General features: G+C 43.6%; 1 protein-coding gene across 2 annotated transcripts in view; it reads left to right on the top strand.

The window, feature by feature from the left end:
• Positions 1-1663: 1663 nt before the first annotated feature.
• Positions 1664-14854, top strand: part of LOC113127561 (E3 ubiquitin-protein ligase Midline-1-like) — a 39873-nt gene continuing 26682 nt past the window's right edge. Inside the window, exon 1 of one of the 2 annotated variants that reach the window (XM_026302252.1) lies at positions 1664-1851. The gene's annotated coding sequence lies outside the window, so the exon portion shown is untranslated. Of the gene's footprint in view, positions 1852-13443; positions 13669-14854 lie in introns of those variants that run through there. The other variant, XM_026302251.1, reaches the window with a different exon arrangement.

The following is a 14854-nucleotide window of genomic DNA, read 5'->3' on the forward strand; positions in this document are numbered from 1 at the left end:
GCTGAGGTCGCTGGAATCCAAACTGTCAGTCCAAATGTTTTCCTTAAGCAGAATCTGGGCAAATGGATTAATGTGTATGACTTGGCCGTATGAATTCCTCTCCATATATTTGCGTGGTAGCTGTACAGTGGCTGTAAAATCGTGCCAACCAGGAGGAAAGGATCCTCGTTCATGCGTTTGTGCTGAATTTCATTTCATTTCACTGACCTGGTTTTGTCTGGATAAATCTGTATACTGACCTCGAGCAAGATCTTCAGCCTCAGGTCTCTTGTCATAAGCATCATCAGAGGGGAGGGTAGAGTGTGCCAAAAATAAATAAATAAATAAAAGGTTTCTGCCACTGCAGAGAAACGTTTTAAAGTTTTGACACTTTTGAGGTTTGAATGCTTTGAGGCTTGGATGTGGGTTTATCTTTGTCAGATGCTGCAACTACCAAAATAATCCAAATAGAGACTGAAGCTGAGGTGGAGTAAACAGCTTGGCTGAGTGTGATAGCACAAGACACACGCCAATCAAGGAAACATGGCCATGCCCACTGCAGTTTTTAACCCGTACTGTTCTATTAGCCAGGCCCCCCTTCCTTCCCCAGGAAGGGGGTCCAGGTCAATGACCAGCTGGTCCAACAGGACCACCCAGCAAGAACAGGTGCTACCTTCTCCCTCCGTATACAACCACTTTTTTACCACGTGACCAACATTCCACCCATTTCCTGGGAAGACTGCGAGACGTGACTGAAGGCAGAGGAAAGGGTCAGGAATGGAGGAAAAAATTCCATGGTCACATGGTGGTCCACATGCCGATTTCTTCACACCACCCACCGCACCGTACCTTCATCCCGAGACCAAACTTAAAAGGAAACACTTTATAATACAATACTTTATATTAGTGTTCTAACTTTTTAGTTGCTGATCCTGCTGCTCTGCTCTTTTATTTGACAAGTGAAGGTTGAAAGCAACACAAAGCCGGGAAAAACTGCAAACGTGCCCAAAACTGAGGCCGTTTTTTTTTTTTTTATTCAGTTCTTTGAGCAAGAGGAGAATGCAGTGAATTATCTTGTGTAATCAGCAAATGCTTGCACAGCAGGAGCTGTTCATATTTGAGTTTAGTTAACATGAGCGTATCTCTGCATCCACAGTGCATCTCGGGACTTTCATTATCCTCGTTCTTAACCGAGTTTTACAGCTGTAGCCACGTGGTTTTGGAAACTCAATACGAGCTTTTGAAAATGATTTATCTACATTTTCCACAGTAGACCTTCATTTTTTCCCTTATTTTTATTTTTTAGGATTAGATTCCATGGAGGTGTGATAGATGAGCCAAGGTGCTGGATTTTGTCTCCTGCCTCTCCGTCCATCTGCTCTGCATCAAACGCACAGAAGGAGCCAAGAAGCTCAGCATTTCACGTAACGGAAGCATGAGTTTCCCAACCGCTGGACAAAACACTTGGAGCGCTGGTTTCCACAGCCCGCTTCATGCTTGCCTGAGCCTGAACACATGACAAGTGAAATCCGAAGGCTTGGGTTTGGGTGGGGGGCGTAGTAGGGGGGGGGGGAGCTGAACAGGAGGAGGAGGAGGAGGAGGAGGAGGAGGGGAGATGCAGGAAAAGATCCTAAGTGTTTTGATTTGTGTGTATGCTGGGTGTGTGGATGCATGGATCTCTGTCCTCTCTCTCTCTCTCTCACCTTTCTTTTCCATCCCAATAACTCTCTCTCTCTCTCTCTCTCCCTCTCTCTCTGCCTCACTTTCTCTCTGTTTCTCTCTCTTCAAGGTTACTCACTGTTGTTTTACCAGACTGGAATCACTGCACGCTTCTCTTCTTTTCTGTCGGAGGACCATGTGAGGCTTTTGAATGTAAGTGCCTCCTTTGTTGCTTAATTCACTTACATTGGGACCATTCCTTTAGATGCAGTAGGCTTTTTTTTTTTTTTTTTTTTCCCCTCCTAGCACATGTACAATGGGATGCCATGCATCGTAGGGGTGGAGTGGGTCAGGATAGGATGGGGTGGGGGGTGTTTAGGAGGCTTGATTGCTCCATGTGCTTCAAGCATGGGAGCTGCTGACATTGTCTCGATGTAGCTTTTGCATGGTCTTGAATCGTTGCATGTGTTGTTCGCTGTCCTATTATGTGTAGTCAATAGAAAGCCAAAAGTCTGCTATTTACATTTCATAAATGAACAGCAGTGGCAGCAATAAATTAAGGCGCCTAATGGCTCAGCACAATTTGAAGTATGAAAAAGTTCATCGAATGCAAATCTGCTGGAACAAACCGGAACCAATTTATGTGGTGAAATATAATTCCAGGCCAAAACTATCTGTACTGTGTTGCATGTCAGAATAACTTTGATTAACAATGAAGACTTTTTTTTTTTTTTTTTTTTATGGAACTACTCATTTACTAAAGAGGTTCTTCATTAATGTTCTCCCCTCTGCTTAGTACCTCTGGGTTTTAATACATGCAAATATGTACTCACTCTTCTGCTAAGATTAGAGACTGGGCCTAAAGCAAAACTTTTTATAAGATGTAGTTTAAATCCCATTCATGTTTGAAATGAAGGTATCTGTGAAGGTTCAACCTCACATGCTTCAGTGAAACACATCTGAAGTGAACTGCAACTGACGTGGCCGGTGAATAATGCAAATAGTGTACTGTATATATACACAGTTATCAATTATGGACGACATCGCTAAGCTGAATGGTGAATGCAGAGGACTATGGCGGACCTGTGTGTTTACAGTACCTACGCTACTTTGTAGGAAGATACATTTTGCGCTGGTTTGCTTTAAAATGGATGATTACTTTACCGACTTCGACATGAGCCGAACCTTTTGAGGTAGCCGCCGCCGCCGCCGCGGTCACTGAGGTATTCACAGTTCATAACATTCCCAGACCCTCCCTTCTTCCACTCTTATCAGTGCTGACATGACATGTGGACAGGGAGGTGTTGGTGAAAGGCAGCAGGATGTGACAGTCGCGTACCTGGAGCTACTGGCGCTGAGCTAATATGAAGTGAAATGGTGTCGTGGAGGAAGGTTTGGATAAATGACACTAAGATGGAGCGTACCTGTGTGTTCCTGGCTGGTCACACTGAGGATAAAAGGTGTTGGAGAAAGGCTAAGATGACTGGATGGGGAGATATTTGAGTTTCTGCTCTCTGTTTGATACATGCTGCTCATGCTAATGCTAATGCTACCCAGATCTTTCCTTCTTCTTTTGCAATGAACAAAAAAAGATTTGGTGATAAAATGACTATATTATTTAGACAAAATCTTCCCTCTTTGAAGTCTTAACTATCTGCAGGATACAGAAATTATATTCAGTTTCAGGCAGCCCTCATTGCCATATTTGGAGCCCAGCAGGGTCTCAAGCTTGGAGGCCTTGGCATCAGCAACTGCCAGTATGTCCAATCTTTTTCAAGCCCAGCCAAACCCTGCACATTCCAGCTATAAAATCCCATCTCTCTGCTGAGGACTCGAGAGCTTGGCATTCGAGTTTCAGCTCCCTAACAGCCAAAATCTGGCTCCTCGCCACCTTCTTGTCTCTAGACAGCTCAAGAAAATGAGTTTGTACAGAGAGAAAAGAAAGAAAGAGAGGGAGGGGGGGAAGTTCGGAAAAAGAAGTGGTGTTTAAATAGAAGGAGAGGCAATTTATTTGTAGTGGCCCCCTTTCATCCACCCTGGGGGCATCGGATTATATGAATGGCATGGTTTGTTCTATGGGTGACCAAACATGGCACTTGAATGTTTATCTGCACAATGACAACGCTGGAGAGAGAGCTAAAGACACTCAGTGATGAGATGGACCGTGAATTAGTCAAGTGCCCTGTTCTGTTCCATCCCCGCCAAACACACGGTTTTGGCTTGACCGCAGCTTTGGCCACGTTGGCCTCTCGTCTCATTTGTGCCAGCCATTACACGACAATATGGGTCATTTGCTATTGTTAAATGTGATGGGAACCTTGTAGCGCTATGTTTGAGAACTCATAGTGACAATGACAATCATCCTAAACAGAACAGTTTTTAGAATAGATACTCATAAGGGTATCCTGGATCGACCCAAGAATAAGGTGTGAGGAACGACAGAATGAATGTCAATGATGTTTGAGGTATTATCACTGAAAGAAAGGCATTTAACAAAACCTGATCTGTGACAGCCAAGAGGACAGACCACAATAGGTAAACCCCTAAACCCCAGCAGAAGGTAGTTCAAACGAGATCACTGTCGACACCGTACGAGCTCGCACTATTTGTCTCCATCTAGTTTGCAAAGTCTTTGAGTTCCAGTGTTAATCAATGGAACACTAAGCTGGACAGGCACAGTGTGCATACTACTGCATGCATTAAGTCGCCCTTTGATTAGCTGAAGCTCAGAGTCAATGTCTGGAACTGCAAGCAGAAGCCGATCGATGTGTCCTCGCTGAGAATTCATAAACTGGGAGACCAGAGTCTAGTTCAACATTTGTTGGCTACAAATGAGGTTTTTTTTTTTTTTTTTTTATGTCTGTATCATGAGATTACATCATGCTGCCCTATGTGATCCCAGGAGAAGATGATAAATGATTATGGGGGAAGCAGGTTTTTACAGCTGCTGTATTGTGATTTGTGAGCGAACCCTAAGCATTCTACTTTGCTCTCATGAGAACAAAACACTGCTCAGACTCACTTTGCTAAATCAAAACTTCAAAACTGCTAATTAAAATCGGTCAATTAGAAACTCGCCAGCAAGGGAGTCATGAAGTCAAAATGTTTCATGCCACGTCTGACAGCGCTGCCACAAATAAATCCAGGTCCAGAGTCCCTAGTCAGAAACACAATCTTCATCACCATATACAAACACAGTTACCGAGACAACCAGTAGAACAATGACAACAAAGGATTAAGATTGTCAAAACACAAATCCAACATGGAAGCTGGTAAATCACAAAGTGGACAAGTTGGCCTATACCAGCCGTTTATAAAAACAAGCAGATTTGCCTGCTGTCAGGAAAAAGCATAACTGTGTGTTAGATGTTTACTGGAGATTTCATCACTTTTGGCCCACGTTGGCCTTGAGGGGAAACCACAGAAGGAATGTTTCTAGTCAACAGGATTACTGAGAACCAAACTGACTTGGAAAATTGTACCCAGTCTAGTGCTAAGGGGGAGGGGAGGGTTCATTACTATATTTTAGAGGATAATGCAACAAATGAATTGCTTTGTTAGAATCGTTGAGGCATCATATTGTGTCAGCCAACTCCATTTTTTTTTTTTGTCTGAAGATGCCTCATGAGGTCACTTGGCGCCATTACCGCATTCGATAGTCTTCCCCTGCGGAGGAGGGAGGAGGCATTGCCATGTGGACCAGCTAAATGTAGCGTTCCTCCTCCAGGAAAAGCTGTAAACTAAGTAGCTTTCCCTGTAGAGCCTGACTTTGGAGCAGCTCAGGTTCAGTCACCTCACTCTCTGATCCAGATCCATTTTTTTTTTTTTTTAAGAGTTGCAACCAATACGCATACGGTGCTTGGCATTGTTAGTGGCACCAGTCTTTGTTGCTTGGAAATGTGCATATAAAATAAATACATATATATACTGTAAGATAAAAATTAAAAACAGTTGACATACCCCTTAAGCACCTCCTCTTATGCTCTACTATACATTATTGTTTTGACTTAACATATCTATACTATATAATATCTATAAAAATACTGATGCTGTAAATTATGATATGATATTTTAGTGGACTCAGCCTGTTTGTATCCCAAAATGTGCTCAGTCTGAGTCATCCATTCAGCCTCTTCACGGGCTACTGCATCTGCAACTTGACTTTTGTTAAACAGGATGGATTCTCTTTCCAAGGAAGAATCAAACACCCATACGAAAACGCTCAGAGTCCTCTTTTTCGGTCACATTGTTGGAAATGGTTTCCTGGGTGCAAGGCAGATAACACGTGCTGAGATGGACAAAGCTGTGCATTCCGAGGGAGGAGGGTAATGAAATATCACTAATGGTCTTATAGATTGTGCTGTTTGTTTTGGAAAGCAGCAACAAAAACACACCCACGTATACACACATGTGCACATGCGCACACACACACACACACACACACACAATGTCTCACTCTAAGCTTTGGAAAAGTGCTGTGGGTGGTTTATTGATTGAGCCTCTGAGGGCAGCCTGTGTGTGTATGGGCTGGAGCCTGGGCCTGTGTGTCTGCGGCTGGCAGTATTTATCTGTGCTGATGTTAGAAGAATAGAGACGAGGTGTTGGCTCGGCCTGAGGGGACAGCTCGGGAGCGATAGACACACAAGACACGTAGAGAGGGCGAGCAACCATGTTGGAAGCAAATGTCATTTGCTTTAAGAAGCTTTTTGCCCCCTGGGATGCACCTCTGTGCGCCTGCAAAACTGCCTGACTGCCTGAGCCCTGCATTGCAAGGGTCTTAGATATCAGTATCTGCTTTTAGCTACATCCATTTTAATTCTATCTCTGAGCAATTGATTTGCTCAAGTATCTAACCTTTCCACAGACAGTGAGCTGTTCTGCTTGTATCTGCATAATTTCTTTTGGGAGATCCAGTTTCCTCCCCCTATCCAAAGACTCTAAATTGCATGTAGGTGTTGATGAGTGTGATGAGCGCAAATAACTGCCTATCCCTGTGTGTCTCGCACTTAAGCTTGAGCTTCAGTAGATGTTCCTTTCATGAAGAAATGTGAGCATGTTTCTTTAAATAATAAAAAAAAAAAAATACTTGCATAGCATACTCCTTTCTGTCTCTATACTGTCCGCTAGACGTGATCGAAAAAACACATTTATCTTTAATACGTTTAGGAGAAAAAAAACCAAAAAAAAAACCTCAGCCTCACCCCTGAACACAGCAACATCAAAACACTGCACTACACACATGTGGATGCAACATTAAAGTGGCACTTCTCAAAAATGTCACTAGGTGACACAGTCCCGGCTGCGGGTGAGGTTTCACATCAAAACATAGTGGCAGAAAAATCTCTATTATATAAATACAATTTCCAGCCCTCGGTGTGACACATGCACATATTCGTGGGGTCATTTCGATTCTGCTGCGGCTTTCAGTGCCGTGCTATTGCATCAGTTATTCATAAAAAGGTGCAATGATTGCTATACGTCCTACTTCTGTCAGTCAAAAGCTCAGATGAAAGAGTCTGAGCAAAAATATGGTTGGTTAAGCGCTTGTTAAATGTGATATGTGCTTCTTAATGGTCAGCTTCACAGATAAATTATTAAAGAATTAAAGCTATGAGAGGATATGACTTTATATGCTTCTAATCTGTCAGCTGAGTGCAGTTATTTACCTTTGGATGACATATTTAGCCTTTAAGAAGCTCTAAACCTACTAAACCAGGATGATTTAGGATTATTAAAATCCCACCTGAGCCCAATAATAGAGTTGATTAATAATTCAAACCATTAATGAGCCAACTGAGACCATCATTTATTCCATTTATAATTCATCGCAGTCTTATACTGTAGTCACACCACCAGCACACTCTACAAAGCCCCTTCCTCACCTTCATGCAAAATGCATGTCCTATGATTAATGTTCCAGTGCTCACTGACTGTGTACTTTACCGCATCTCCAGCTAGCACCCCTGATTCTTTTTATGGTCAGGGAAGATACATCGGAGTTTATATTGAGCAAAATGAGACGTTCCTCCCTTTTCTACTTTGTCACAGGTGATGGCAGAGCCATAAATCAGAATATCTTCCCTCTGCCATATGGACTACAGTACATTAACCAGTGTATAACATGAACCACCGCACACACACACACACACACAGATACACTACAGACAAGAGAGCGGGGGAGGTCGGACAGCCTGACTTTCACTTATAACTTATTCATGCTTCACACTGTCATTCGGCACACCTGGGAGAAAGTCAATTTTTGTCACAGAGGGGAGCCTCATCTGAAGCAGCAGTATAGGACTTTAAAATAACAACATGCTGCTCAAACATCTTCACATGGAATTTCTTATTACCTCCTTAAAATGACACACTTCCACTTTGTTTTCTACCCAAACCGTCGTACGGTACAGTATAATCAATGCATTTCTGGGGCCCCACAGCAGGAACGGTGTTCCCACTGGAGCAGTTTCAAGCTCTGACAGTTTTGAAGTCATTTTTCCGGATTGGACAGATTCATCTTAAAAGGTCTGGAGCGTGACTGTCAATTAAACTTTTTCATGGCCCTGCATATCGTGACTACTTTTTTTTTTTTTTATGTCAGCTGAGGGTAAAGTACTTCAGAGTTTACACACTGGACTGTGATTATATTGAAAAGGTAATGCTTGTTCACAGGGCAATTATGTTTGCTGTCCTTGATGAACTGAGCTTGTGATGAACCTGTTTTACTGTAGAATGAATAGCGCGAGTTATACAACGTCCAGGGACAAATGGTGAGGTGATCGGGTGCAAAACACAAGCTGAGCATTGTGGGAGAGCTATGTTACACTAATTAGAGAAACCATTAGGATTTCGGTTTGAAAAGCCGAGTGCCTTATGGAATGCACTTCACAAAAGAATATGAAGGCATCGTAATGAGCTTCCGTCCTGCCATAATCTCCAAGTATATTTTAGAAAAAGTTGCTTTTATCCTGAGCTCGAAGGACGAGCAATGAAGGGATATTTTTTTTCTATGCACGATCACACTGTTATTTCACTTGATGCATGATATATGGAAAGCTACTCAGCGCATGCATTTTAATAATTGAGTAATGCCTGAAATAACACATTAGCTTAAAGACAAACTTAACTTTATGTGACAGGGAGAGAGAGAGCCGTGCTGTTAGTTTCATTTTTTACTCCTCAACGTATGTGGTCACAAACCTTCCAAATATTCCTGTTTGTGATGTAAAGGTTCTGTTTCTACTTTTAGTTTTCATAGAATAAGTGTGCGTCTGTATTTAAAACGAGAAAATATATATAATTCTTTCACTTGTTTTCAGATGACATCTATGCTAATAGCCTGTTTATTCTGGGTGACTTTAGGATTTTCAGCCTGTTTATTGTGGTGTAATGCGCAGTTGTCATGGTGCGCCAGCTGGCGTTGGGTTCGGTTGAGGGCCTGGCGGTGGGGATGTGACTCCTTGCGCGACAGTTTGAGGACACGTCGGGCCTGCTGACGGCTAACAATGATGCTGCCCGACACCCTGTATGTATGCGTGCGGGTGTGTGTGTGTGTGTGTGCTCGCTTTTGGGCATTTCTGTGTTTGTGTGTTAGACATATTTGCATTAGCCTGGATGATGTTAGAGTGAATCTCTTTGGTGTGACACAGGACGACCTCGAGCTGTTGCTGCTGGTAAATCTGTCGGATTTAGGCAACTGATCTAGATATGTGTATGTGTGTGTGTGTGTGTGTGTGTGTGTGTGTGCAAGGACAGATTTACAAAAGAGCTACTTTCTACTATATCCAATCCTGCAAGAATCTCAATTTCTTTCTTCCTGGTTGATGAAGTTTTAATCTCTTTGTGCAGATCTGCATCTTATTTGAATCAACTCTGATATTCTGCTAGAAAGGAGCTGAAAGTGATCAGTACTACTGTTTTCTTATTACACACACTGACTCGTGCACGCACACACACACACACACACACACACACACACACACACACACATCTCAGATTCTGTGTTTAAGCTCTGCTGGTTCACATAGCAAATGTGTTTTTGTTTTAACTACACTCCACACTAAAACTGTCTCTTCCAGAGGAAATAGTGCGGCTACATTTAACATTTATCGCCCAGACGTACTTATCTCCTCCCGCTCCCCGCTCCCCCCTCTCCCTCCGCATCTCCTCATCTGACTATCCTGCTCCCTCTCCCCATCTCGTGTGTATTGGTTTCTCTGATTAGATCAGTTCTATCCAATGAGGCCACCTGACAGAGACGGATAGAGGACGGACTCCGCAGCAGAATCGCTTTAACAAAGCGCACGATGCTCTGAAATAGTGAACAGGACAGCATCTTCCACTCTTTCCTTCCCTCCTAATCCCAAACTGTGCTCCAAAGCAGCTGCTGGTACCAGCTGTACATCTTCTCATCACTGATTGAAACCAATCCTTTACTGCCCGTATGTGAACTCACCTTAGAGAGTTCAGAGGTTAGTGCGAGGGGAAAAAACGTGTTTGACGTTCATCTAAAAGGACCCTGAGGTGTGACTATGAAGGTGCTCTAAAAAGGTCCAAACATTTCTTGGGCCACAAGCGAGGCATGGTCACACTCAGAACCAAATGTATATGTACAAACAGCCCAGACTATCTCCTATGAGTCATGCAACGTGAATGCATGTCTAATGTACTGTCCAAGATCGAAATCTGTGACAGGGGGAGGTTCCAAGATGCATTGTAGGATGGCTTGCTTTGTGTGTCTATACGCATTAAAAGACCACACGGTTGTGGTCACGTGTCTCTCTGCACATATGTGTGGAATTAATCCCACAGATCCCAGGCTTCCCACAGCGTTAGTGCCCTCTGCAAAGGTCCCGGTCATAACCCTGTCGTGCCTTATCCCCATAAAGGTCTCACCCCGGGAGAGGAGAAGGACTCTGCCGCATTCCACTCATTCCTGGCTGTTAAAAATAAGACCTCTGTAAACTCAAGGTAGAGGCCAGCTTTCTTAAATTCTGAAACTTGTCATGGGAAGGTTGGACACAAAAAAAAGCAGCTAAAAAAAAACAAACATTAAAAATAAGTTTTATGATCATGTCTTCCATGGCCATTCCATTCCATTCATCTCCCGTCTTATTTCTAACAAGTGACAAAATAATCAGTAAAATCCAGGCCACATTAGAGTCAAAAATCTCACACAAACCGGATCTCAACAATTTCTAAATATGCCAGCGTCTGTAGGTGCAGTAACTAGCAGAGGTGCAGGGTGAGGGAGTCCTTTGAATACTTTTTTAATGCTTCTTTTATTTGTTTATAGAATGGGAGTTACAGTATCTTTTCAATAAAACCGAATCTCTCCTTGCGCAAGGTCATTTGAAGCACATCGGAATATCACCGGGGGCACAATGTGATCGTACAGTTCAGGGTGAAAAACAGCCACTCGACTTCGCGACATCGGGGGCGAGGACGCTTGACAAAGCTTCGGCTTCTGCCTCTGCTGAGAGACTCAAAGACTGTGTGCTTCAGCTCTGAAAAGTGTAGCTGGACGACCATCTCTAAACTGTTAAACCTTAGATTCCGAGAGCTTGATGCACTACAGCTTCGAAACGCACGTGCAAACGAGCATCACGCAGGAATAACTGCAGAAATCTGCTAGTATATATAATGTATAGGCACCGATACACAACCGCAACCACCGCCAACAAACTAGTCAGACAAACTAGGTCTCTGTGAGCATATCTACACCTCAGTAAGCTTATGTCTTAGAAGCAGCTGACTCACTGGATAGCTATTATTTTCTTTAATGACACACAGGGACCTGGCAAGCACCAAGTTTACACCAAGTTTAGAGAATTTCTAATATTAAAAAAAAAAAACAAGCAGATTCAAAAAGTGCCCAAATACAAATGAAAATCTCTCTCTCTATATATGTGTGTATAGATATATATATATATATACTGGTGCGATATAGTGAAGGTTAGTTAGTGGTCTTGCTGTTGCCGGGAACTGACCCGGGAGGGAAACTTTTTCCTCGCCCTTTTCCAAAGAAACATTCTTTAGCAGCAGCCTTCACCTCAACTGATTCCACTCCAACCACACAGAAACACAGAGCCAGGATCTTCACCACAGCACACTGCACACACACACACGTCCACATCCAAACACAGTGCATGAGTACAATATTGTGTTAAACAGAGAAGCTGTACTGTTAATGAAACATGCCTAACTGGACATGCTAGATTACTGGATCACTGGAATTTGTGATTTTTTTTTTTTGGTTCTGGTGTTGGAACTGCTCATAAAACCCACCGATCATCCTCCATTGCAGATCTTCAACTGTACAGACAGATTTTTAACCGACCTTACAGTAATTCCACTTTATCTGACAGAAATCTCTGACAGTGTTTGGTAATTCTGTGCTGCATTCAGTTTTGGACACGCTTTCTGGAACTTATCAGACCCAAACAAACAGTTTCATTTGATGTAGGAAGAAAAAAAAAAAAGTACTATTTCTGGATCTCTGGCTCAGTGATCCTGCAGTCCACAATACAGGATAGAATTAAACCCATAGGTATTTGCAAAGTAAGAACCATGTTCTTCAGCTGCAACTGTAGGACTCACACCCTTAGGGCAAAATGTTAGGGATTATTTGGAATCTAGCTACCACATCACATGGGTGGTAAGATTCGACATAACACTTTGGGCTAATAGTTGTCAGTTCTTTGGCTTCCCTCTGCTTTTTTTTGCCATCCACAATTGCCAGACCTAAGGGCACCGTCGACAGTTTATCAGACATGACAGGGGGATACGGTTTTGAATGAGACGGCTGATGAATGCTTTTTGATCAGAGATTGCAGTTATGGCAGGGCAGCGTGCCTCGTGTGGGAGGGTAAACAACTGACTTGCATCTTGGAGATTAATTTAAGCTGCTTTCCTTGTGAGTCGCATAAAAAGGGGAGTTGTTTTTATGAGTTGCGGCAATAACAGCTGAAGTTTTAAGGCACCGGGGTGAGGGGTGGGTGGGTGGAGATACAACAGGGAGACGTTAAAAAAACCACGTTTCTGCCGAGGACGTGCCACGAATGGGAAAGTGGAGAGGACGGACTTTGACATGTATGCTGGTTTTTTAAGTCACAAACTCTAAGTACGCCATGACATGAATGCTACTGTCTGATCTTAACACCTTCAAACACAGATGTTTGGACTTAAAAACCTTCCAGCAGCTAAAACGGCATAATCCTTTTCTATCTTTGAAGGCTTTTAACGTGAAACATCTGCCGTAAGAGCAAAAGAAACGACAAAATAGAAAGGACTGCGATTATTTAGTAAATGAAAACAGTATTTCTCTCGAAAAGGGAAACGTATGGAGGCAGCGTGAATATTAACAAGCCACAAGTGAACGCAACTTCCAAAAGTTTCTGGAAGTGCTCTGCATTTTAAAACAGCTTTAAAAGGACACCTGACCACCTGTGCATACGCACATGAATGCCGAGAGCAAGCTGACATGCGCACACACACACACACACACACACACACACACACACTCACACACAGCCACAGAGTGTTTGTATTGCACGTCTGACTGCAAACTCACACATGAACACAGGCAGGCCCAGACTCCGCCCCTCAGCGGTTCAGCGATTGGCCTGCTTAGTGGGAGGGCAGCCCACTGGCAAATTTGAATACAGGGAAACAGACAGGGAGGGACGGACAACGAGGAGGAGGAGGAGGAGGAAGGGAGATAGAGACGGGGGGCGGTGCACTACTTTGTCCCGGCTCTCTCTCTCTCTCTCTCTCTCTCTCTCTCTCTCTGCTGGGTCAGGATGGAAAGGCTTACACAGGCAGGGGAGGAAACATGTCATGAGAGGTGATGACACAGCCACGGAGACGTATCCACATCCTCACCGACTCCAAAGTTCGCCGCTGCTGTTACCGAGTCCCACAGAGGAGACAGGGAGCCAAAACTAGCCTCTGTCCTCCCCCCCTACCTCTCTCTCTTTCTCACTCTTTTTCACGTTGTTTGTGGATGATGGGATTTTAATCATGTGGAAGGTAAGGAAAGGGGAAAGAGCATGATGAGGAGAATGGAATGTGTCTTCTAATGCATGCCGTATAGACGGGCCCTGTCTCAGTGGGACTTTAGGTTCCTCTTAGTTTACTTAAGTCAGTGAGAGTCTCTAGGGGATTCCCCCCATGATTTCACCCTCCATCTGAGCTCAGACTTTTTATTCTCAGTGGAAATGAACAGTGGAGGCGCTGAGTGCCAGCATTACTGGAATGATAATGACAGGGCAGTTGGATTCCGGGAGCCAGCCAATGAGTGGAGCGGAGGCAGCTGTATCATGGCTGAGGAGAAACTTTTTGCTGGAACAGCTTTGAAATTTACATTAAATAACAAGGGAGCTTCTTTACTCTTTGAGTTCTGAGCAGCTTCAGCTTGACACAAACTTTTATTTTGTGTTTTAGTCCCCCGCGATGCAGGCAGCTTGCAGAAAGCAGATTTGTGACGAATTGTGCGCAGCGTTTTGAAAGCATGTTAAAATGTGCCGTATATGTGTGTGTGTGTGTGTGTGTTCGCGGGTGCGGTTTTGCTGCGTGTGAGCGTCTGTTTTGCGTGACCCAATTTTCATAGAGCCACTGTGTGTTTTGGTGGTTGCCCAGGACATAAAGACGGGAGACAGCGCCTAGAGGGATGCTTACAATGTGTGTGTGTGTGTGTGTGTGTGTGTGTGTGTTTAAGTGCAGGAAAAGTGCATGTGGCTTTAAATAGTTTAAATAGATGTTTTTGCACTTAAGAGGGAGGAAGTTTAGGTTTAGCTGGATGGCTGTTTGTTTTTTAATTTAGCATGTGGATGCAAATGCGACACATGAGCAAATGTGTTGCCTGCTATTCTTTGTGTCTGTATAACTTCTCATGAGCCTCCCACAGGTCAGGGTTTTTAACGTCCCTGCCCCTCCTGTGTGTGCGGTGGCATGTTTAGTGTGTATCTGTGTAAATGTGAGCAGAGGCATGTATGTGTGTGTGTGTGTGTATGTGTGTGTGTGTGAGAGACAGCTGGCTGCCACACGCTCAGCGCCACAACTGATCCTCTTCACCTGCTCCGCGTTAGAAGGATCGAGGAAGTCCAGGTTCAGAGTTTGAGCGTAAACCTGCATCGAATAGAAGCACATGTGACTTTAGTCGCAGCCTCCTTCGCTTTTTAGCCAAATTTGGGCACAAAAAGGTTGCGTATTATAG

The sequence above is a fragment of the Mastacembelus armatus genome, chromosome 2 (genome assembly GCF_900324485.2).
Source record: "Mastacembelus armatus chromosome 2, fMasArm1.2, whole genome shotgun sequence".
Lineage (NCBI taxonomy): Eukaryota > Metazoa > Chordata > Actinopteri > Synbranchiformes > Mastacembelidae > Mastacembelus > Mastacembelus armatus.